The sequence below is a fragment of the Moschus berezovskii genome, chromosome 24, assembly GCF_049115385.1.
Source record: "Moschus berezovskii isolate FMDL1 chromosome 24, NW_MosBer_1.0, whole genome shotgun sequence".
In the NCBI taxonomy this organism is placed as follows: domain Eukaryota; kingdom Metazoa; phylum Chordata; class Mammalia; order Artiodactyla; family Moschidae; genus Moschus; species Moschus berezovskii.
In genome coordinates, this window is record NC_142483.1 from 46,026,343 (window position 1) to 46,052,396 (window position 26,054).

The 26,054-nt window shown below is 41.8% G+C and overlaps 1 protein-coding gene and 1 pseudogene across 3 annotated transcripts in view; both read left to right on the forward strand.

Annotated features, from left to right (window-relative positions):
- ANO10 (anoctamin 10) overlaps nucleotides 1–26,054 on the forward strand; it is a 238,590-nt gene that overhangs the window by 107,427 nt on the left and 105,109 nt on the right. The gene's annotated exons all lie outside the window — the stretch shown is intronic.
- Nucleotides 14,248–20,917, forward strand: LOC148774048 (ragulator complex protein LAMTOR3 pseudogene; annotated as a pseudogene).

Genomic DNA, 26,054 nt, shown 5'->3' on the forward strand with positions numbered 1-26,054 from the left:
CCAGGCAGATGTAGCAGTCACGTGTAGGTATCATGCTGGGCTCTGGCCAATCGGAAGGTGACTAATCCAACTGTCTGTCTCATCAGGGTAGGAATCTTAGTCTTAGGTGTTGTGTCATGGCTTCTTTCAACCTCTCCGCTCTTCTTACCTTGAAGAGCTCTGTCCTCAAGATTTCTCAGACCCCTTCACCTCTTCAGTCCTTTTGACTTTTTGTCTTTCCATCAGTGGAGTTTTGTTTGTGTTTCATTGTCTGAGTGCATGGAAAGAATTGCTCAAAATACTTGTGTTTTAATACTAAAGTTAGTAAAAACTGTGAATATTTTTTTAAGTGTTTCTTAACACTCAGCTTATTGAGCTTATTTTATTTGTAAACCTAGTAAATTTTACATGAGATCATCACTTTTATTTATATTTTGATTAATACCTTATAAACAAACACATTAGGATTCCCTAAACTATTAATCCCAGTACAAAATTAATTAACATTCAAACTTTGCCTGGAGAACCCCATGGACAGAGGAGCCTGGAGGGCTGCGGTCCATGGGTCACAAAGAGTCGGATGCAACTGAGCAGCTAACAACACACACAGACTTATTTGCAGACTTCCTGTATCCGACTCAAACCTGTCAAAAGCTTGATAAAGCATCCTTGCAGTCTAACAAAGAGAATCTTGTGAGCATCAGGCAGCTCACATCAAGTATACCTAACCCACAAAAGTAGTAGATGAAATTCTGTTAAGCATTTTAAATGTGTGGAAAGAAGGAAGCACAAAATAGCCCAGTGATTTTAAAAAAATGTTGTTGCACCTTTATGATAAGACTTATCTAAAGTTATTCTATCTGCTTCTTCATCTCGGGTTCCTCACCTACCCAAAGGGAACAGAATTGCTATCTCTGCTGTAACCCATTCAGCAGCTGGGATTGCAGACTCGGTGAGGCTGACCCAGAACCCAGGGCTGGGAATGCTTTTAGTTTTTCTACCAAAGCCACAGTTCATTGAGTCCATCTCACAGGCATGGCCTTATTGTAGTAAGACTCTGTTCACCTTTTAAAAAATATGTCTGGAATTTATAACATTTTATACTTCCTTACCCTAGTGTGTGACAAAGTTCTTTGCTGAAAAATATGAGGTGATTCAGTTTTTCATATCAGCCCCCACCCTCCATAAACCTTTTATGCATGCTTTATCTTTTGTTTCTTTGGTCCCCATTCTAGGTTGACCTGGAAGGAAGTCATATAGATCTGGAAACTTATCTATGGGGTGTGTATGTGTGTGTGTGTGTACCTGTGTGCATGTGTGTGTGCCCATGTCTGTCTGGGATTTAAAAGACAAACCTCATCTTCAGATTACATTCAAGAGTGGGTTTGGTGAGTAAAGTTATAGCTTTATAACTGTATAAACTATAAACTTTATAAATTATATATATAAAGCTTTATAGGCTGTATATAACTTTATAACTTCTTGGGTTTGTCTATAAAGTTGTAGCTTAGAGTAAATGCTCAACAGATTACCCCACCTCGTTTCATTGATTCCAAGGGCACATTTTCCCCACATTTTAACACCTCTGAAATGGACTGCCTGTTACAGTGTCTGTCATCAGGTGGCTGATGTGAAATAGTTGCCACTATGAGTACACGGGCAAATTGAATCTTGCTCCTGGTAGAGTGATTTGGCAAACGTACCTTTTTATGGTTTCAGCCAGAAAGCTATTAAAGACTCTTTGAAAGGGAAAATGAGGCCTTGAGGGAAAATGAGGCCTTGAGGGAAAATGAGTGATGTTGAATACCTTACTAGTATAAAGAGAAGCTTGCTGCTGCTGCTAAGTCACTTCAGTCGTGTCCGACTCTGTGTGACCCCATAGACGGAAGCCCACCAGGCTCCCCCGTCCCTGGGATTCTCCAGGCAAGAACACTGGAGAAAGAGAAGCTTAAATATATATAAATGTATATTTGTATCCAACAACTACTAGGCTCTCTTCTTAGTAATAATTGGTTATTAGTTGTTTCTTAGGTTTTTACTGAAAGCTACAAATACAGATGATATTTTCTCTTCTCTGCTAACACACTATTTTGCATCTTCTTTTATTGCATTAGCTAGGGCCTCCAAAATGATATTGAATAGTAAATATCTCTGTTTTAGTCTCAAATGGTAATAGCCTAAGTGTTTCACCATTTAATAAGTTGTTACAGGTTTGTATTAATGGTCTTGATCTTATTTATGTATCTTTTCTCCTTCTGTTTTAGGTAGCTGTTAGCTTGCTTGTTTAGTTCAGAATTACTTGAATTTTACCAAATGATTTTTTAGCTCCTATGTTCTATTGATATGGTTTGTGTTTTTTTACTTTAAAAAATATAATAAATTATATTGACAGCTTTCCTAATGGTGAGCATTGCTGCATTCTTGAAATTAAACCTGCTTGGTCATTTTATATTATTCAGTTAATTCACTGCTGGATTCTATTTATCAATACTATATAGATTTAGAAGTTTTACATCTATATGTATAAGTGAATTTGGTCTTTTTTAAAGATCAGGTTTTGGTATTAAGCGACCCCACGGAGTGCAGCCTACCAGGCTCCTCCATCCGTGGGATTTTCTAGGCAGTACTAGAAAATCTAGTACTATTGCCTAGAAAATCCCACGGATGGAGGAGCCTGGTAGGCTGCAGTCCGTGGGGTCGCTAAGGGTCGGACACGACTGAGCGACTTCACTTTTCACTTTCACACATTGGAGAAGGAAATGGCAACCCACTCCAGTGTTCTTGCCTGGAGAATCCCAGGGATGGGGAAGCCTGGTGGGCTTCCGTCTATGGGGTCACACAGAGTTGGACACGACTGAAGTGACTTAGCAGCAGCAGCAGCAGCTTCTTTAAATGAATTGGGTTAGCATTTCAACCTTCTCCATGGTTTAGACTGGTTTGAGTATATAGCAAGTGTCTTTTCTCTGATAGTATTTACTGGCCATTGTTAATAAGGGTTCAGTTCAGTCATTCAGTTGTGTCCGACTCTTTGCAACCCCATGAATTGCAGCATGCCAGGCCTCCCTGTCCATCACCAACTCCTGGAATCTACTCAAACTCATGTCCATTGAGCCGGTGATGCCATCCAGCCATCTCATCCTCTGTCTTCCCCTTCTCCTCCTGCCCCCAATCTCTCCAAGCATCAGGGTCTTTTCCAATGAGTCAACTCTTCGCATGAGGTGGCCAAAGTATTGGAGTTTCAGCTTTAGCATCAGTCCTTCCAGTGAACACCCAGGATTGATCTCCTTTAGAATGGACTGGTTGGATCTCCTTGCAGTCCAAGGGACTCTCAAGAGTCTTCTCCAGCACCACAGTTCAAAAGCATCATTTCTTCGGCGCTCAGCTTTCACCAAGCTCTTAATCTTTACCATTATGATTTTATTTATTATATTATGACGGTGCTGGCTCTTTGTTGCTTTTGTGCGGGCTTTCTCTAGTTGTGGCGAGTGGGGGCTACTCGTCATTGTGGTGCTTGGGTTTCTCATTGCAGTAGCTTCTCATGTTGCAAAGCAAAGCCTCTAGGCTCGTGGGCTTCAATAGTTGCGGCTTGATGACTCTAGGGCATGCATGGGTCCAGTGGTTGTGACTTACATGCTCCGTGGCATGTGGAATCTTCCCAACCAGGGATCGAACCTGTGTACCTTGCTTTTACAGGCAGATTCTTTTTTTAAAAATTTATTTATTTTAATTGGACAGTAATTAATTTACAATATTACAGTGATTTTTGCCATATATTGACATGAATCAGCCGTGGGTATACATGTGTCCCCCATTTTGAACCCCCCTCCCACCACCCACCCCATCCCATCCCTCAGGCAGATTCTTATTCCCTCTGTCTTCCAAACTGCCAGGTTATGGGTTCTTTTGATGTTTTGCTTTTTACTTTGCTGGTGTTTATGGGAAAAGTTTTAGAGTTGAGTAATTTTCAGGCTGCTGCTGCTGCTGCTGCTAAGTCACTTCAGTCGTGTCCGATTCTGTGCGACCCCATAGACGGAAGCTACTTTCTTCAATTTCAGTCTGAATTTGGCAATAAGGAGTTCATGATCTGAGCCACAGTCAGCTCCTGGTCTTGTTTTTGCTAACTGTATACAGCTTCTCCATCTTTGGCTGCAAAGAATATAATCAATCTGATTTCGGTGTTGACCATCTGGTGATGTCCATGTGTAGAGTCTTCTCTTGTGTTGTTGGAAGAGGGTGTTTGCTATGACCAGTGCGTTCTCTTGACAAAACTCTGTTAGCCTTTGCCCTGCTTCATTCCATGCTCCAAGGCCAAATTTGCCTGTTACTCCAGGTGTTTCTTGACTTCCTACTTTTGCATTCCAGTCCCCTATAATGAAAAGGACATCTTTTTTGGGTGTTAGTTCTAAAAGGTCTTGTAGGTCTTCATAGAACCGTTCAACTTCGGCTTCTTAAGCGTTACTGGTTGGGGCATAGGCTTGGATTACTGTAATATTGAATGGTTTGCCTTAGAAACAAACAGAAATCATTCTGTCGGTTTTAAGATTGCATCCAAGTACTGCATTTCGGACTCTTTTGTTGACCATGATGGCTACTCCATTTCTTCTAAGGGATTCCAGCCCACAGTAGTAGATATAATGGTCATATGAGTTAAATTCACCCATTCCAGTCCATTTTAATTCACTGATTCCTAGAATGTCGACGTTCACTCTTGCCATCTCCTGTTTGACCACTTCCAATTTGCCTTGATTCATGGACCTAACATTCCAAGTTCCTATGCAATATTGCTCTTTACAGCACCGGACCTTGCTTCTATCATCGGTCACATCCACAACTGGGTATTGGTTTTGCTTTTGCTCCATCCCTTCATTCCTTCTAGAGTTATTTCTCCACTGATCTCCAGTAGCATACTGGGCACCTACCGACCTGGGGAATTCCTCATTCAGTATCCTATCATTTTGCCCTTTGATACTGTTCATGGGGTTCTCAAGGCAAGTATACTGAAGTGGTTTGCCATGAAATTAAAAGACACTTACTCCTTGGAAGGAAAGTTATGACCAACCTTGATAGTATATTAAAAAGCAGAGACATTACTTTGCCAACAAAGGTCCGTCTAGTCAAGGCTATGGTTTTTCCCGTGGTCATGTATGGATGTGAGCGTTGGACTGTGAAGAAAGCTGATCGCCGAAGAATTGATGCTTTTGACCTGTGGTGTTGGAGAAGACTCTTGAGAGTCCCTTGGACTGCAAGGAGGTCCAACCAGTCCATTCTAAAGGAGATCAGTCCTGGGTGTTCATTGGAAGGACTGATGCTAAAGCTGAAACTGCAATACTTTGGCCACCTCATGCGACGAGTTTACTCACTGGAAAAGACTCTGATGCTGGGAAAGGTTGGGGGCGGGAGGAGAAGGGGACGACAGAGAATGAGATGGCTGGATGGCATCACCGACTCTGTGGACATGAGTTTGAGTGAACTCCAGGAGTTGGTGATGGACGGGGAGGCCTGGTGTGCTGTGATTCATGGGGTCGTGGAGAGTCAGACACGACTGAGCGACTGAACTGAACTGAACTGAATTTTCAGGCTGAATGCATATTGTAACAGGAAGGAACAAATGGAGGGAAGAGCTATACACATACCTGCTAAGGCTTTTGCTATTGGAGATGTCAGTAGATTTAGTAAGAAAAGGAGAACAGGACTGGTTGTCAACAGCCTGGTTCTAGCCCCAACTCCCTGAAAACTGAGTGACATTAAGCAGGCCTTCTCTGAGCTTCAAGCTGTCTTTACCTCATCTGTGTGTCATGCTGATAACTGCTTAATATAATTTCTGTGAAGATCAGAAAAATAGTATTCAAGGCCTTCCAAAACCTTAAAAGCTCCATATTGATCCAGAAAGTACTTAATGGGATTATGATTAGTTATAATAGAAGAGCTCTTCAACAAAAGGAGATTTTTATTTGTAAATGTTTAAGTAGTTGTTTATTTATTGTGGGACCGTCTTTTTTTTTTTTTAATTAGGACCACTAATGACCATGAGAGAATATAAAAACAGGTTTTTAATTTTGTTATGTAATATCAGTTTTAAAGATGTTACGCACTGTATACTAATGAGCCAGGCCAAGTAACACCAAGTAGCACTTTAATTTTCTGGCACCATTAGCAATATTAAGAAGGCGAACAAAACATTACCTCATTACTTTCGTGGATGTCACTGTACTTTTCTTGTGCTCACAGAGGAAGATTTGTGTGTGTGTGCCCTCTTATTTAGTCACCTGGAAGTAGACTCCCCCTTTTTAGTAGCAAAATGCTGCTTTAGCGCACAAAAAAAGGAAAAATAATTTTCTCTAGCATGTACCAATACTATTCGCTAACTGAATCACAAAATGCTTTGTGCACCTGAAGTGGAAATGGTTGAAGAGTGCATCCTGTCGGCCTGCGTGATCTCTGCAGCGTCACTGTGAACACCCGCCGCCTCCTCCCTGCCCCTGGTGTCTTCAGGGTCATCACACTCTGCCCCTCCATACACAGTCCTGCCTTATGAGTCCGTTGAGCCAGACGAGGTGCTGGGGTCTTTCATTTTAGTCATTTGTATCTTCAGCTTGGTTGGGAACCAGGCCTTGTGTTCCTAGGGTGCATCTGCAGGGACTGTTAACGCAAATCTAGTGGCAGAAGTATGGTCCCTTTGATGAAATGTGAATGAAAAGAACAAAACCTGTTACATGAAGGAAAAATTGCAAGATTTCCTCCAAACACTGTAAAAATATCTGGTTACTAAACTCACTGAGAAAAAGGCCAAGAGCAGGAAGCAGACCTTCTTCTCTCTGCGTTGAGTCACTTTCCAGTACAAAGGGACAAACCTTGACAAAGCAGATAATGGATTTTTTTTTTTTCTGAAGAATGATCGTCGTGTTGGATTTCTGCTTTGTAGCATTTGGTGCTGATCACTCATCGGTGCCCAGAGCACAGGAAGCTTAGAGCATACAATCATTTGTTCCTAAGAGAAGATATAATTAAATAATTCTTGAACATGGCCCCAAATTGAATCTCGTAAGGCATAAATTCAATAAACAGTCTCTTGCTCTAACATCGATGTCTTATTTATTGGATTGCCTGCCCATTACCCGTTTCTTCTGGAAGCTGGTCTCCCCGCTCCCTGACTGCAGTGGGTGCAGCCAGGGCTCCTGGTGGGAGCTTCCCCACTGCACCCTACCCCATTCCCTGCCCAGTGGTGAGCTTGTGAGCGTGCAGCCCAGCATCCACTGTGCAGCCTTCCTTGGAGGGTTTGGAATCACTGGCCAGTGACGCCTGTGTCGGTCTGGCTGCCCTCCTGGTGAGGGGGGTTAAGTCTGGAACTGTTGTTCTTGGCCACTGAGGTTGCACATTTTGGAAAGTGGAGAGAGCCCCTCAGGAGGCAGAGAGCAGTCAGAAGTAGGAACTCAGAAAAGGGAGAGACTCGGGGGCCAGGACTTGTTGTGAGCACGTTCTCCTGAGTGTGTCGTCCACTGAGATGCCCACTCCAGAGGGCATGGCTGTTCTGAGAGCAGTTCCTGGAGCAGATGCTCATTAACTGGTGGGTTTCACTCTTGGGGTAGGTGGCATGAATCAGATAATTGATCGTGTGCTTGCAGCCCTGAGTTCCCATGGTTCTCTAGAGGCACAAATTAAGGGTCACCCTTAGTACTCATTGTAATTTAGAAGATAGATTTTACACATTTTTCTGCTTATAATTGACCACACAGTCTATTTCCCTTTCTAATCATACTTTACTTTTGCAAGTAGCACATACTCATAATCTTAATATTAATTATCTGAATATCTTAATCTGAATATTCTTTTGAACGTGATAACAAAATAAGAGGTCACAGCCCCTTTCTAATATCCTAGTCAGTGACTGAACATTTTAGCCCTTTCTTCTTCTGCATGTTGCCTGTACATTTCCAAATGTTTTTCAGTGTTTCTGATCTCCTGCTATGTAATATAAATGCTTTTATACCCACCATATACCTCTGTTGCTCCATCCTCCTTGTGTAGTTTTACATCACGGCTTTTGCTTAAATTAATCTTTAAATGATTATGTTACGGTGCAGGTATTATTTATAGATGAGCATGTAGCATGTCGTGATCAGGTTTTCTTAAACATAATTGAGCTGATAAGTGACCAGTCAGTGTTCTTTTCTTTGTAGAGGGTGTTACTGTAATCCATGTCATCCTGTTCCTCCTGGCCAGGCTACTCCTTGAATATGCTTCCCAGTTCTCACCCTCACTTACAACGTCTTAAGAATTTTCTTCATCCCACACCTTTTATTAGGTGCTCCTGTGCTGGCAAGAGCATTCAAGAAATTTTGGAGTCTTGTATGTCAGAAAACAGCTTCATGCCTGTTTTCCTTCTAAATTTGGAAGATGTTGCTTGCTTGCCTCCAGCATCGCTGTTGACAGGCTGATGCACCCCTAGTCTTTGGTATGTGACCTGTTCATCCTCTCTAGAAGCTTCCACAGTCATCTCTTAGCCCTGGTGGTTAGAAATTCATAATAATATGCCTCTGCGGATTGGTGTTTTTGTTTTCTTTACCATCAGTTGAATTTGACATTTGCAGTCTTGTTCTTCAGTTCTGTGAAATGTCTTGATTTATCTATTTGAAAATCTTTTCTTCCCCATCATCTCACTTTTTTATTTCTGGGCCTCTTTTGCATCATCTGGACTGACCGTTTGTTGTGTGTTTTCTCCCCCACCCTTAATTCCTGTCTCCTGTTTTGGTTTGTTTTGCTTTGTTTTTATCTATTTGCAAAGATGTCTTCAGCAATATTCTCTAATTTTTCTGTCGAATTTATTTCTGCTGTGAGATGTTTAGCATCCAAGAGCTCTTTGTTCACTCACCCTCAATTTTTTTTTTTTTTTAGAGATTTTTGTCGTGGATCATTTTTAAAGTCTTTATTGAATTTGTTACAAATTTTTGTAACAAATTTGCTTCTGTTTTATGTTTTGGTGTTTTGGCTGCAAGACATATTGAACCTTCACCCCCTGGAAGGCAAGGCTTTAACCACTGGACTACCAGGGAATACCCCTTCCCACTCCCTTTTAAAACTAATATTCTGTGCTTTGTTCCATGAAGGCCGTGTGGTCTCTCTGAAGTTTTCTTCTGTCCCCTGCCTTGTCTGTGTCTCCGGACCTCTCTTGCAGTGCAGGGGCATTATCACTGCTGGAGTTGCTGGAGGGAAAGTCTGTTGTCTTCCACTGGGCTGGAGGCCTGGCTCTCAGGGTTGGGAGAGAGGGACTCAGGGGAGGCTCCGTCCTCCTGCAGACCTTCAGCTGGCCCTACAGAGATCCCAGAGCCCTGCCTCCTGAGCTTTGCTGAGGTCTGGACACTGTGGGCTGTTATTTTAGTGAGGTTTTGAAGAATAGAAATAAAAATCAGTTTGTTTCAAAAGCCTCTGAAATCCCAGTAATTTTTTTGTTTGTTTTTTCTTAACCCTTGACTATTCTCTGCAAAAGGCCCCTTTAACAGTTAATCTTAGGTTCTCTAATTATTTTAATGTTTATTAGTGGTACAGTTTGCTTATACAAATTTCCACAATGTGATCTAACTCAGGATTTCCTGATAAAATGGTGAGGTAAGGGGAGAAGCTTACAGAGAAAAAGAAAGGGGGGAAACTCCACTGGTACAGAAACGGAGCTGATAGGAAATTTGTGCCCATCCTACAACCTCAGCGTTTTCACCTGATATAACATGGGAAGGAAAGAAGGACAGATCAACTTCAGGAAAACCGCCCGGAATCAATCTGTGACTTCCCTCTCCTGAGAAGATTGGTGCAGTGTCATGAGGATTAAATTCCACAAATTCCAGCAAATCACTGCAAACCCTGCTAACTGAAGAGACAACAGCTGGCCTGGGAGAAGCAGGATTCTACTTCAGGTGTCTACTCCAGGATTCAATAACACTCAGAGACTTGGCACAGGATACTGCTGTGATAAAACAAAAATTTAGGGACAGTCATCAGGTCTCTCAACAGTTATTGAGTTGCTTCTGTTTCCTTTTGGTTCCTAGATGTGATTAAGTACATGACAGTTACATGGAAAAAATAAAGAGCCAGAAAGAAAATACATCACTCAAACCTAACACCAGAGAAGACTATTTAACATAAAATAACAGTGAATAAACAATATATCAAAATATCTGATTCTGAAGTCAGTTCAGTTCAGTTGCTCAGTCGTGTCCAGTTCTTTGCAACCCCATGAATCACAGCACACCAGGCCTCCCTGTCTCACCAACTCCCGGAGTTCACTCAAACCCATGTCCATTGAGTCGGTGATGCCACCCAACCATCTCATCCTCTGTCGTCCCCTTTTCCTCCTGCCTTCAATCTTTCCCAGCATCAGGGTCTTTTCAAGTGAGTCAACTCGTCGCATGAGGTGGCCAAAGTATTGGAGTTTCAGCTTTAGCATCAGTCCTTCCAATGAACACCCAGGATTGATCTCCTTTAGAATGGACTGGTTGGATCTTGCAGTCCAAGGGACTCGCAAGAGTCTTCTCCAACACCACAGTTCAAAAACATCGATTCTTCGGCGCTCAGCTTTTTTTATAGTGCAACTCTCACATCCGTACATGACTACTGGAAAAACCATAGCTTTGACTAGATGGACCTTTGTTGGCAAGTAATGTGTCTGCTTTTTAATATGCTGTCTAGTAAGTCAGGTCAAATAAATGCTGAGATAATGACTACGGAGATTTTTGGAAAAAATAACGCAGGGGAAGAGGATTGCCTTATCATGTGTTACAAAGCTGCAGCCACTGAAAACCATGGTATTGGCACCAGAATAGACAGACAGATGAATAGAACAGAATAGAAAGTTTTTAGGAGCTGTAAAAACTGTGAGAGTGAAAGTCGCTTAGTCATGTCCGACTTTTTGCGACCCCATGGACATACAGCCCGTGGAATTCTCTAGGCCAGAGTACTGGAGTGGGTAGCCTTTCCCTTCTCCAGGGGGTTTTCCCAACCGAGGGATTGAACCCAGGTCTCCTGCATTGCAGGTGGATTCTTTACCAACTGAGCTATCAGGGAAGCCCATCAAAAGTGTATATATACATTTATTTGAAATATGTTATGGTAGGTACTTCCTGTCCAAAGAAAAAGATAAATTGATTATTGAATGGTGTTAGGACAACTGGCTAGCTATTTGTGGGGAGGTGATTAAAGTTAAATCCCCTCTTTGAATTAAGCATTAGATATAGATTTTAAAAAATCAAAGATATAAAAATGAAAATCATTAAAGTACTAGAAAGAATTACAAGTGAATATTTAGTTGATCTCTGAATGGGGAAGCCGTTTACTATAAGAATGACACCAAAGGAAGAAACTGTAACCATGAAGACTCAAGTTTTTCACAATGTTGAATGTAAGGTTTAAGCCTGAAAGTCTGACATTAAATGGTACCTTAAATACCTGACATTAAATACATTATAATGGTATACCTGCCACTGCGAAAATAAAGCTGTATATAAAGCCTTATCATTGGGAAGAGAACCTTGATATGATGCTAAGTGAAAAATGTATAAATGTATATGTTTACATGTATGCATTTCTATAGGGAAAGGCCTGAATGGTTGTAATCCAAATATTAACAGCAATGTTTTTTCTTTGGCTTTTAAGGTCTGGGTAATTTCTTTCCCTTTGAATTTTCTGCGTCTTTACATTTTAAAATCATGATTATATATTTAATTAATCTAAAAACCAAAGGACAAAAAAATTTTGCAAATTAACTGGTGATAATGAAATTGGAGAGAAAACAGTAGTTTAAACTTCCCTTCTCTGGTGGCTCAGATGGTAAAGTATCTGCCTGCAATGCAGGAGACCTGGGTTTGATCCCTAGGTCGGAAAGATTCCCCTGGAGAAGGAAATGGCAACCCACTCCATTATTCTTGCCTAGAGGATTCCATGGACAGAGGAGCCTGGCAGGCTCCACCCATGCGGTTGCAAAGAGTTGGACATGACTGAACAACTAACACTTTCACTTGACTAGATAGGTTTCTTGGAAGGATCTTGGGGATCATCTGTTTTATTGCATGATAACAGCATTTCATTACATGGCAACTTAAATCTGTCATGACCATAAATGCACATTTCTTTAAGCATAAAAGCCAAACGTATACATTCCTTCTAAAATAACTCTGTAAGATTGTATTTTTAAATGGTGATTTCTCTTACTGTAGTCGATATTTGTTTATATATACATTCATTCCCTTTAACCAGTCTTTGTTTTGTTTAGTTTCTCTGAATTATACAAAGAACTGTTTTTAACATATAAATATGTGAAACGCCAAAGTTAGTGAAGGTGCCTCTTGGTGAAAGCTTTGGTTTAGACAATTTAAAATGTTAATAAGTTAAAAGGGCAATCACAAAGAGATTGTTTTAGCTCATTGTCAACCAAGGAGCTTTCAACTGCCAACAAGAAAACCCTCATTTCTGGAGAAATGTTTCCCCTCCTGCTTGGAGTCCTCCGTTTATTGACTTGGAGAAACAGTCTTATTTTTGGATAATTAAGTCTGATGGGTTTTTTGAGCCCACTGGCTTTCCTCTCATGAGCCAATGTGTTGACAGTCTTCCATTAAGAGAAATGAAGAGATTAGAAAAAAAAGAGAGCTTAGATTTTCTCTGTACTCAAACCTCCCCCATCCTTAACCCCTGGCAGTCACTGATCTGTACTTCACTACAGTTTTGCCTTTTCCAGAATATCATACACACGGAATCATATAGTATATAGCCTTTTGGGTCTGTTTTCTTTCTCTTAGCATAAGGCATTTGAAATCCATGTTACTGCACTTATTAATAGTTCCTTTGTGTTACTGAGTAGTATTTCATTGTGTGGATGCACCACAGTTCGTTCTTCTGTAGAAAAGGAATATTTTGATTGTTTCCAGTCTTTGCAATTTGGGGTAGAGCTACTATAAACATTTGTCCAGAGTATTTTGTGTGAATATAGGTTTTCATTTCACTTGAATAAAATACCTAGGAGTGGGATTGCTGTGTGATATGTTAAGGGAATATTTGAAATTGTAAGGAACCGCCAGTTGTCTTTCACAATGACTGTAACATTTTGCATTCTCATCAGCAGTGTGTGATTTCCAGTTGCTCCACATCCTTGTCAGCACTTGGTATTGACAGATTTTTTGGTTTTTTTTGCTTTATCCATTCTAATAGGTGTGTTGTGTTATCTACCCTGTGTTTCTCTATTGACTAATGTTTTTAGGTGTTAGCATCTGTGATCACATATTTTCTTTGATGAAGTGACTGTGATGTTGACTTATGAAGCATCTAGGTCAGTTTCCTATAGGCTGTTTCACAGTGTAGGTCTGTCATTTTTTTCTTCTGCCCTCCCTCACTCTCTTTCTTCCTTCTTTCCTTCCTTCCTTTTTTCTTTTTTAAAAACTAGTTCTTCTGTTCCTATATTATATTGGAAATTAGAGCTGGAGAATTGATTTAATTAAGTTTGAACAATTTTGCAAGAATATTTCATGAATGATGTATATGTGAGGGGTTTTAAAAATGAATTGGAGCAGATTCAAAGTCACACCTTGATGCTGTCACTCACAGCATTGTAGCAGCTTCCTCAGGGGTGAGAAGAGCTAGACTGATGCCTTTGACTGTGTGAGAGGGACACATGGGATCAAACACAAGTGGACAGGTTGGACCTCAATCCAGAGAGAGCAGTAGAGGGTCCAGGAAGGTAGTGAGGTTGAGTGATGGTGGGAACTCATATGTATTCTCTTCTGAAAGCTTCTCTTCTCTCCATGAAATTTCAAGGTTGGTGCCAAAAGCAAGGAAGTGGAGAGAGGTATTAGATGTTGAATTTGGAGTTGGAGATGTGTGGAGTTGGATAGGAGAGTGGGAGATTGAATGGACCAGGGAAAAAGAGCAAATGCCAGGCCCTAAGACCCCTCCTGAGGGCATGAATTCAATTGGAGTTGTGTTTCTTCCTGAAGCCATTGTTGTAAGTGTATTGTTAATAATTAGAGCCATATCAATTAATCACAGGCCTTCACTTTGGGGGATTTTATCAAAGTGTGGGGATACCCATGGAGTATATCATTCAGACTGGTTACAGTGTAGAATTGTGACATCCTTGATGTTCATCCAGATACCCTGAATACCCATCCTCTGTAGGAGACAGGCATTAGGAGGTTTCAGACCAAAGTAGAAAATCTTGACTAGAAAAGGAATATTACATTTCCTCAGCATAGAATTTGAAATTTTGGAACTTAGTTTTCTCAGAATGTGTGAGTAAGGAGAAAAATAACTTTTATTTATGTTTGATTTTTTCCCGTTGATATTTCTTTTTAAATTGGATACTCTTTTTCTGTTAGTTAAACCTGAGATTGAATCAGTTCAGTTCAGTCGCTCAGTCATGTCTGACTCTTTGAGACCCCGTGGACTGTAGCATGCCAGGCTTCCCTGTCCTTCACCAACTCCTAGAGCTTGCTCAAACTCATGTCCATTGAGTTGGTGATGCTGTCCAACCATCTCATCCTCTGTTGTCCCCTTCTCTTCCTGCTTTCAGTCTTTCCCAGAATCAGGGTCTTTTCCAATGAGTCAGTTCTTCGAATCAGGTGGCCAAAATATTGGAGCTTCAGCTTCATCATCAGTCCTTCCAATGAATATTCAGGACTGATTTCCTTTAGGATTGACTGCTTGGATCTCCTTGCAGTCCAAGGGACTCTCAAGAGTCTTCTCCAACACCATAGCGCAAAAGCTTCAATTCTTCAGCGCTCAGCTTTCATTATAGTCCAACTCTCACATCCATACATGACTACTGGAAAAACGATAGCTTTGACTAGATGGACCTCTGTTGGCAAAGTCATGTCTTTTAATATACTGTCTAGGTTGGTCATAGCTTTTCTTCCAAGGAGCAAGCGTCTTAATTTCTTGGCTGCAGTCACCATCTGCAGTGAATTTGGAGCCCAGAAAAATAAAGTCTCTCACTGTTTCCACTGTTTCCCCATTCCCATATTCAATGGGGTTGAATATTTGATGTTTAATTGAATGTTTAAATATGTTTCCAACTGGGGAAGAGTGTTTTCTGAGTATTTTTTCTGGGCCATTACAGCAGTGTTATGTAAGAGAGGAAATCATTATAACATCCTTCTAAAAATAATGGAAAATAATTTTGCGGAAGAGATCACAAATCATGTGAGTGCGGATTTTAGAGGAACCTGTCCCAGAAGTTGTCCCTGAATTGACAGTTCAGAGAACCAGGCAGCCCAGAAACCCAGGCGTGGAGATTGATCCTGCGGGAGAAAGGGGTTCATCATGGCGGATGATCTAAAACGATTCCTGTATAAAAAATTACCGCGTGTTGAGGGGCTCCATGCTATTGTTGTGTCAGATAGAGTTGGAGTGCCTGTCATCAAAGTGGTCAATGATAATGCTCCAGAACATGCTTTGAGACCTGGTTTCTTATCAACTTTTGCCCTTGCAACAGACCAAGGGAGCAAACTCGGACTTTCAAAAAATAAAAGTATCATCTGTTACTGTAACACCTACCAGGTGGTTCAATTCAATCGTTTACCTTTGGTAGTGAGTTTCATAGCCAGCAGCAATGCTAATACAGGACTAATTGTCAGCCTGGAAAAGGAACTTGCTCCATTATTTGAAGAATTGAGACAAGTTGTGGAAGTTTCTTAATCTGGAATTTTCTTCATCATATCAGACACAATATCAATCCAGCAATCTTTAGGCCACAGTGACACTTGTATCCATGTACTCAAGGACCCCTTTTTCCACTTTACTCTAGAAAAAGAGCCTAAGAGAATTTATGGACAGGTTGATGGTTATCTTTTTTTGTGTAGGGCTATTTCTTATTTAGTGAGATCTGGGGATACCACAGAAATGGTTCAGTCTATCACAGCTCCTGTGGAGTTAGTCCAGTCACCAAATATGCATGAGATCCTATTTGGTGGCTCAGAATCAAAATGATACTTTGATCCCCTTGAGCCATGAAGTGCTCCCTTTTATACCATATGCCAGGCCTGCAGAATGAGGCAGACTCTTGTTATTGTGAATAATGAGGCCATATTTTTCTTCATATTATTTTCTTTGCATTGAATGTGAGGAAGAGAAAGTGGCTTAGGAAAAGTGAATGAAGCCAGTACAATCACTAACTTTCATTTGTATATATTACTGTGCGCTGTAGGTGAGTCCTACAAACGAATTTGTTTCTCCTCAGAGGGTGCTGTTCTTTAATGGAAATGAAGATGATAGCTAATGGTTTTTTCTTCCACTCTGCTTTCTATAACCAATCAGTGTTTTTTTACTGTTTGTTTGTTCTTTGTGAAATTTAGGTGGGATCCATTATTGAATTCTGTTTCCAATATTGATATGTGTGTACACATGGTAGTTTATCCCTTTTTTCATACATGAGGATAAATAAAATAGTATTTTTTAAAGTACAGCTTGATCACTACGTAGGTTTTTTTCCCCGCCAGACTGTTTTCAAATGTTTAAATTCTGTAATTTAATTCACTCTTTCAACCACATAAATAAGTGTTTCTTGTCTAGTTTGGAGACTGTTTTACCTAATATAAGTTGTCAGTTGGAAAATAAACCTCATCCAGGAGCCTAAAAAAAAAAAAGAAAATAATTTTGCAATCAGAATATATCTGTTGAAAGATGTAATATTAAAAACTCCGAAATCTTGATTTCTAGTGTAATTTTTAAATTAACAGACTTTACTTTTTAAATAAGTTTTTGTTTGAAGAAAAATTATATTGAAAGTACAGAGTTAACTCTGGTTCCTCAAACTAGTTTCCACTATTATTAACATCTTTCGTTAGTTTAGTACGTTCATTACGGTTGATGAACTAATATTGATGCAGTATTATTAACTAAGGTCTGCAGTTTACATTAGGGTTCACTCTGTTTTGTACAGTCTATGGGTTTTGACAAATGCATGATGCCACCATTATAGTATCATAGAAAATCGTTCCAGCATCTTCAGAAATCTCCTGCACTACAGTTCTTTATCATGCCCTTCCTCCCTCCACCACTGATCTTTATACTGCCTCTATACTTTTGTCTTTTCCTGAATGTCGCAGAATTTGAATCATATAATACGTAGCTTTATCAGATTGAATTCTTTCACTTAGTAATATGCATCTAAGGTGCCTCCTTGTCTTTTCTTTTTAAAGTATTTATTTGTTTGACTGTGCAAGTTGTGGCATGCAGGCTCTTTTTACTTGGGGCATGAGGAATCTTTTAGTTGGGGGAATGAGGAACCTAGTGCCCCGACCAGGATTTAAACCCTTGCGCCCTGCATTGGGAGTGCAGAATCCCAGTCACTGGACCGCTAGGGACACCCTCTTCCTGTCATTTCATGAACTGACAGCTCATTTCTTCTCATCACTGAATAATACTGCACTGTATAGCTGATCCTCATAGTCCGTTTATCCAGTCATCTACCAAAGGACTCTTGGTTTCTTCCAATTTGGGGCAGTTGTAAATAAAGTGGCTACAAACTACAGTGTAATTTTAAAAATACAGTTGTAATTGCTGATCGTTCTTTTAAGTTTTGCAGTATCTACATTTGCAGTTGGGCTTCCCTGTAGCTCCATGGTAAAGAGTCCACCTGCCAGTGTAGGAGATGCAAGTTCGATCCCTGGTTTGGAACGATCCTCTGGAGAAGGAAATGGCAGCCCACTTCTTAGTGTTTTTTCCTAAGAAATCCCATGGGCAGAGGAGCCTGGTGGACTATAGTCCATGGGATCATAAAGAATTGGACATGACTTAGCGACTAGGCAACAGCAACATTTGCTAGGCCTTATACTGACTGATTACCGACGGTGGGTCCAACAGTATTTCCAGGTGGCACTCACCATCACACAAGCAGATTAAGCCCCTTGCCTCATGGAACTTGCAGTCTAACTAGTGAAAGCTCGATGATGTAAAAAATATGTCTAAGGACTTAAATATATACACAGACATATGTGACTGCTTACAAGAACATTTAAGTACTTTTAGTCATTAAATGATTTAAGGAATAGTTGGAGACCCGCAGCCTTGCGTTTCCTTGAAGAGGTCCTGGAGAAGAGGCCTCTGACTATGACCATCATGCATCTCTTACTTTGAGTGGTTTCATTTCTAAATATAGAAGTTATGGTTCTTGGCACTTCCAGAAACATTTCAAGTTTTCACTCCTCTAACAGTACAAGTAATGAAACGATGATCTTAACATGGACCTAGAATATTATAAAAGAGTTTAGTAACAGATCCCTCTCTGGCCATCAAGTCGGATTGACTTGATGAATCAATAGATGAAGTCAGTATCAACCTGAAAGAATTGTCAGGAGGATGAAAACATGAAAAGCCATCTGATAGAGAATTGAAAACCTACCTAGAGATTTTAGAGATTTCCATACCAACCACCACAGGCTGACTGCCGGAGATTGCACACAGGTGCTCTTGGAGCTTTGGAAAGCTTGATGAACAGTCACAGTTTGTGCTAGGGCTGGAAAACCCATAAGGTCGTGCTTTTCTATAGTTCTGGTTCCATGTTGAACCGTGTACAGACATGCTGGGCACTGTGGGGCCGATCTTCCTCTGGTCTCTGCCATCACCTGGGCTCGGTCATTCTGTTTAGCTCCTGCACAAGAACCTGCCATTCCTCCAGGGCATTTCCTGTTGCAAGAATATCTCTAGGTTAGAGAGAATTCCTTCATTCATCCTTTGAGCATTTCCCTGGGGCCCGTGTGCCTGTGCTGTGCTGCACCCTAGGGATACAGTGGTGACTGAAATATTTGTGGGAACTTTGAAACTAACAAGTGGAATAGACCAGTGTGGACTCCTTTAGAATTACCCACCCATCCAGCATAGTGCCCACAGCTAATCTTTTAAACAGCGATATTTGCATAATGTTTATGAGAAGGCACTGCTAAAAGTTATGACATCATAGCTAAGGCAGGAAAGTAATTTTGCTTGAAGTAAACAGCTTGTGAGAGAGAATGAGATGGCTGGATGGTGTCACCGACTCGATGGACATGAGTTTGAGTGAACTGCAGGAGTTGGTGATGGACAGGGAGACCTGGTGTGCTCTGATTCCATGGGGTCGCAGAGTCGGACACGACTGAGCGACTGAACTGAACTGAAACAACTTGTGGAGTGAAAGGATTTATAATTAAAACTTTAAATATGACCCAGAATACTTGCATTACGCTTCCTCAGGCAACTCAAAGACCTATGCTTAATCCTGAGAAGTCCATCACTATGATGAAAGCTAAATGAAGTGTCAGTGTTTTCCCACATAGTTCCATAGTTGTATATTGACGGAAAACTCTGAATTCCTCTGTATCTTTACAGTTTGGTTTGTGCAAATCTCATTCTGACACAATATTGCAGATAAAATTGGATGAGTCAAGGATTCTCTCCATCATTTTGTGCGTGGTTTTAAATCAGTTTTATTGAGGTATGATTTGCATACCACAAATGCACCCATTTTAAATGTTCACAATTCATATTTGTATGCACCCATGTAAGAACCACCACAAAGCTACTGAGACTATTTCCATAACTCCAGAAAGTTCCCTCCTTTCCCTCTGCAATTAGTCCCTCCTGTGCTATGCTTAGCTGCTCAGTCATGTCCTACTTTTTGTGACCCTGTGGACTATAGCCCTCCAGGCTCCTCTGCCCATGGGATTCTCCAGGCAAGGATACTGGGTGGGTTGCCATGCCCTCCTCCAGGGGATCTTCCCAACCCAGGGATCGAACCCAGGTCTCCCACATTGCAGGCGGACTCTTTACTGTCTGAGCCACCAGGGAAGCTCGTGAATACTGGAGTGAGTCGCCTCTCCCTTCTCCAGGGGATCTTCCCAACCCAGGAATCAAACCAGGATCTCCTGCATTGCAGGCAGATTCTTTACCAGCTGAGCTACCAGGGAAGCCCTAGTCCCTCCTACTCCCACTCAGAGACTATCATTGAAATGCTTTCTATCACTATAAATTGAATTGTCTTTTGTATTCATATAAATGGAATAACACAGTGAGTATTCTTTGTGTCTGACTTTTTAAATTCAACATAATGTTTTTGAGATTCATCCACGTCACTGTGTACAGTGTCTTTCTTTATATTGCTTAATAATATTCCATGGTATGAATATACCATAATTTTCTTAACCATTCCCTAGTTGATGAACATTTTGGTCATTTCCATATTTTTACTATTATGAATGAAGCTGCAGTGAACACTCTTGTACATGCTTTTTCACGTATGTATGTCTTCGTTTCTCTTGGGTGAATTCCTCGGCGTGAAATTGCTGAGTCTTTTTTAAGAGGTTTTCTTTAATTTCTTATCTTTGGGTATGTTGGGTCTTCCCTGCTGCAGAGGTTTTCCTCTAGTTGCAGCGAGCTGGGGCTACTCTCTAGTTCCAGTGCTCAGGCTTCTCCTTTTGGTGGCTTCTCTTGTTGTGGAACACAGGCTTTAGGTGTCTGGGCTTCAGTACTTGTGGCACATGGGCTCGGTAATTGTGGCACACAAGCTCAGTCGCCCTGCAGCGTATGGAATCTTCCTGGACCAGGGGCTGAAGTGGTATCTCCTGCACTGCAAGGTAAATTCTTAACCTCTGAACCCCCAGGGAAGCCTGTCCCCTTTTTTTTCTGAGATAGGTCATATCTATGCGTGTTCAGTTGCTAAGTTGTGTCTGACTCTTTTTTACCACTCTGTGGCCCAAAAGGCTTCCCCATCTGTGGGATTTTCCAGGCAAGAATACTAGAGTGGGTTGCCATTTCCTCCCCCAGGGGATCTTCCCAACCCAGGGATTGAACCTGTGTCTTCTGTACTGACAAGTGGATTCTTTGCTACAGAGCTACCTGGGAAGCCCAAGAGGTCATATAGGGTTGGTATTATTTATCCCTTGTATGTCTGACATAATTTCTCAGTAAAACGATCTGTGCCTGAGAAATTCTTAACTTATGCATTGTGTCTTCAATAGATACAGAAAGCTGTTCAGGTTTTGTTTCTTCCTGATACTGGTATTTGTGTCTTCCTTTTTATTCTTAATCTGTTTAGGTAGAGGTTTATCAGTTTCATAGATCTTTCAAAGAACTAACTTTTGGTTTTACTGATTTTTCTGTATTTTTGTTTCCTATTTTACTTGTTTATTTTCTGTTAGTGTTTTCTTCATTCTGTTTAATTTGGTTTAATTTGTTCTTTTTCTGTGCTGTGTGTGCTCAGTTGCTTCAGTTGTGTTCGACTCTGCAACCTTATGGACTGTAGCCCTCCAGGCGCCTCTGTCCATGGGATTCTCCAGGTGAGAATACTGGAGTGAGTTACCTTGCCCGCCTCCGGCGATCTTACTGACCCAGGGATCAAACCCCCGTCTCTTGTGTCTCCTGTATTACAGGCGGATTCTTGATGGCTGGGTCACTGGGAACCTTGTTTTTTCCTCACCTCTCTTAATGCTATTTTGTAAATTTCTTAGACTATATTCCCTTACTCTCCTGTTGAAGTTTTCATTTTGACAAGCATTTGTCAAAGCATTTCTATGAATTCTTTCTGGTTTTCTCGCTTTTCCTTTCTCATGGGAGTCTACACTGTGTATGAATGCAAAATTTTCTTAGTTCTCTCTGAGGCTATCATTTTTTAAAAAAACACGAAGCATATCTTCTGTTCCTTGAATTATCTGAGTTACCTGAATTATGTTTCCTCTGAGGTTCATTTTCTTTCTTTCACCCTGGGGTATGGTGTGCATGGCAGTGTGTCTGTCTGTTTCTCTGTTTTTAGGATGGCTTTTCTCAAGTGTCTGATGATCCTTGGCTGTCTGTTTCTAGCATGGCTGGCTCAGGATATCGTCATAAAAGTGACGTTTTCCTGCTAGCAGAGGCTTAGCTCAATGATAGATGACTCTGACGGGCAGAATGTGCCCACAACCAGAATACAGACCATGTTGCTCAGCTCCTTAGTCTCCTCACCCCAAGAAAGTTCCCTTCCTGTGTTTAGTAAATATGTCGTGTGTGTGTGTGTGTGGCCTGTGTCTTACACATTTACAGGTGCATAAGGGTTGTTCAGTTCAGTTCAGTCGCTCAGTCGTGTCCGACTCTTTGCGACCCCATGAATCACAGCACGCCAGGCCTCCCTGTCCATCACCAACTCCCGGAGTTCACTCAAACTCATGTCCATCGAGTCGGTGATGCCATCCAGCCATCTCACTCTCTGTCGTCCCCTTCTTCTCCCAGCCCCAATCTTTCCCAGCATCAGAGTCTTTTCCAGTGAGTCAACTCTTTGCATGAGGTGGCCAAAGTATAAGGGTTGTTACTTAACTGTGAAACATTTGCAGGGCTGTGGGGAGGGGAGGAGCCCCCATGTCACCATTCCCACCATCATGACGGAGTATGCAGGTCTGGAGACTTTCCGAATTTCTAACTGGTCAGCTTCCTTTATAGCTGAAGCTCCCTCCATAGGGGCTCTGGGCCCAGTTTCCTCGCCTTATAGTCTTTCATCTATTTTTGGATTTGTAGAAATATCCTATGTTCTTACTGTCTCCTTCCCATTTCCTTCATTATTATGAGTTGTGCCTTTTTAATTTCTTTGCTGTTCTTTTGATAGTCTTTTGACATCAGAGAGAAATAGGAATCTTCAGCCTCCCGTCTTAAATCCGTGTACTTCATTCTCTCTTTAAATGCTCTACACTGTAGTCTGTGGTGTGCCCGATTTCTAATCACTTGCTGCCGTTTCCTTGGCTCTGTGAACCTGGGCAAGTTGTTTAACTTCTCTGTGCCTTGGTTTTTAAAAACAGATAATAAGAGTACCTGCTTCATAGGATGGCTGTCAGCACTAAATGAATTACTACATGTAAAGCCCTTAGAACAAATTAGCATCAGTAGGCCCCGTGTAAATATTTCTGGGTTATTTTTCAGTTGTGGCTAGTTGTTTGCACACACCCTCACTGGCTGGCTCCAGATTCTCTGTGTGTGTGTCATGACAGTGCTGTGATGGGGGTCCCGGCTTCATGTCGTGCTCTGGGAATGTTGGGAGAGTCATTCTGCAGAAGGGTGGGCATTGCTAGTGGCAGGGGAGGGCAGCACCCACATGCTCCAGATTTTCACAGAGAGACCATATAACTTTCTTGCTCTTTACCTGCCAAGCAGCTATGGATGTGAAGATTCCCAGTGGTTTTCATCTTTTCTCCAAGGTGATGGACAAATGGGGCTGGACAATATACTTTCATCCCTCAGCTACAGAGATGTAATAAGTAAAAACATTAAGTTACAGTTATTTATATTTAGAATTCCTGCTAGTTTTGAGGTATGGAGTAGGTGCCCCCCTCACCCACATGGAGCCTGCTCACGGAGCACACCATGGTGGTGGCCAAATTGGAACCAGTCCACTGGCCTGGAGCCCCTCCCTCCTGTCTCGATTGAGCGCCCCTTGCCCCTTCAGTGCCCACCATCCAGGCAGAGCTTTTCCAAGGCAAAGAAGGCAGCTTTTCACTCACAGAGATTGGAAGGCTGAGTAGAAGCTCCTGACAGGCACTGACAAGAAGCACTCGCCAGCCTCTGGGGCCAGCTGAGAAGCATCGTCCTCAGGAGTGTCCCAGGTGGGACCTAGCGGTTCTGACAGCCTTCTCAGCCCAGTCGTCTCTTTGCCCTCACTCACCACTCGCTGCTCCGAGCTTCTCCCACAGGTCATTCTTCGGCAGCGGCCCCCACATGGGTATTCCCATGGGCCCTCTGGAACCACATTCAGTCACCAGCAAGCCTCACCCTCCTCATGGACGACTCTGTCTGTGTAAACTTGGCCTCTCCCTAGTAACTCCACCTTATCTGTTACCCACCGAACGGGTGGTGCTTAGGTGTGTTACCCTCCCCTTACCGGGGAGCATGCAGGATGGAACTGGGATCCAAGTGCATACCCACACTGCCTCCTGAAGGGGTGGCTTCCAGGAGAATAGAACAAAGATGAAGTGACACCATGGCAGGAATGGGTCAGGGAAAGAAAAAGAGGAGAGCCACAGTAGGTGAACAGTGACAGGGTCAGCCCACCCTCGCTCTTGGAGCCACCATATGGCCTTCAGGTGGAGTTCGCCTGCCTTGCACTGAACGGTGCTGCCACTGTACTCGTGTGTACTTAGGTCCTGCCATATTCCGTGCAACTCAGATGCTCAGGGACTTTGTCTCAGCCTTGCAGGGACTTAGAAGCTCATAGAATGCAAGAAATTGGTTTAAGACCGATGGGAGATTTAATACTTTGTGTTTCCTGTCAACTTCTTCATTTGTTGTTAATGGGGTTCATAATTTTCATGAGAGAATTCAAATAGAAATATTTTCTATGTAGAAATATTTTCAGGATGTTTTATTGTTACAGTAAGCAAAAGGAGGATGTGAAGGAATTTTGTGGAGCAAATCAAATTATTTCAGCTTAAATTCAAAACCTTTTCAGGGCTGCCTTGCCTTGTGCTAAGAGCATCCTCAGAACAGGAAAACAGGTTTAGTGGAATCTTTGTTCAACTTCTCCTTAGAACAGTTTTTTCTAAAGTGTGTCTGTCTTAGCCCTTTAAGGAGATTTGCCCGTTGTATGGATCTTGTTGAACAATAGTCTCCATTGTAAGCAGTCTCTTGACAAGGACTCCAGGATCAGCATTTATAACAGGTCTCCAGGGTTTTCATATTTGTATTTTCCAAGTAACAGAGGTCATATGTAGCCCAGTGGGGATTGGTTGTAATCGCCCCTTTTATAGGTAAAAAGCTGGGAACGAAACAAGAGCTCCTGACCCTTCTTCCAGCGCTCATTCATCGGCTGTCTTTGTTGCCAGGAGCTCAGTGTCACTCAGGGAAAGGGAGGCAAAGAAACCTGAGCAATTGTTCCAGGATCACACAAAACCTCCCCCTGGAGTAGGAATGGGGGCCATGAGTCTTGGTTGATCAGACCGGGAGCTGTTCCGGCCCCAGGCTTTGCATTGTATCATCTCCCCGGAGCCAGAGCCTCGTGAATGGCACTTTCTCACGACACACGAGTTCATTTGATTTCCACCTGTGCTGGTCTCCTTGTAGCTGGTTTTATTTTAGGGTATAATTTTTGGTTTAGAGATAGAGAACAGAAAGTGTGTTAGAAACCAGAAGCCTGTAGGAAGCATGTATTTATTCTAAAGTGAAACACACACACATTTTTTCAGTCAGCTCTAGCTGTCAGGATGAGCTTGGATACATGTGGTTAACAGGGTCTGCTGTGTGGTATTTCAAGTGCTAAGTTACTCATCACGGTGTCAAGTTCAATTCTATAGGAGTCTTTTCATCTACCGTTCTTTCTGAATTTATCTCAAAGCTTTACTCTGCATTAGATTGAGCGTGAGCTAATTTAGCTTTCTAGTTCCTATTAAATACCATCCTTACATCAAGATGATGATTGTAGCAAAACATGGCATGGTGATAGAATTGTGATAGACTGTTGGATGCAGGTCACGGCACATTGTAGATGTCTCTGGAGTGTGATTTACAAGGACTAGACATACTGGAAATCTGCAAGTACACAAAATCCATACTTATTAACTGCTGTTCCCCTTCCCTATGACCACCACCACCTCAGACACACAAAATCAAGTTGATCCTACTCTTTGATTCACGGCACAGGCATCTTTGTTTGTATTTTATTTATATTTCCACTTTTGTGGCCCTTCCCTAGCATAGGCACCCATGCTGGTATATTTCTCATTTTTATTACTCATTTTTGTTAATTGTGTTGCCTGTTTTTGTTTTTTAATTTACGTGCCTGAATTTGGGCTCCGAATATCTACCTGATTCTTTTTTGCTCAGTGTTATGTTTATGATACCCATCTATGTGGCCATATGTAAATCTGTGTGCTCAGTTTTGTCCGACTCTCTGAGACCCCATGGACTGTAGCCCACCAGGCTCCTCTGTCCATCGGATTTTCCAGGGAAGAATAGAGGAGTGGGTTGCCGTTTCCTTTTTCAGGGGATCTTCCCAACCCAGGGATCGAACCCATGTCTGTTAGGTCTCCTGCATTGGCAGGCAGATTCTTCACCACTGTGCCACCTGGAAAGCCCATATAAATCTAGTTCATTGTCTTCTGCATGTATTTCCATGTTTG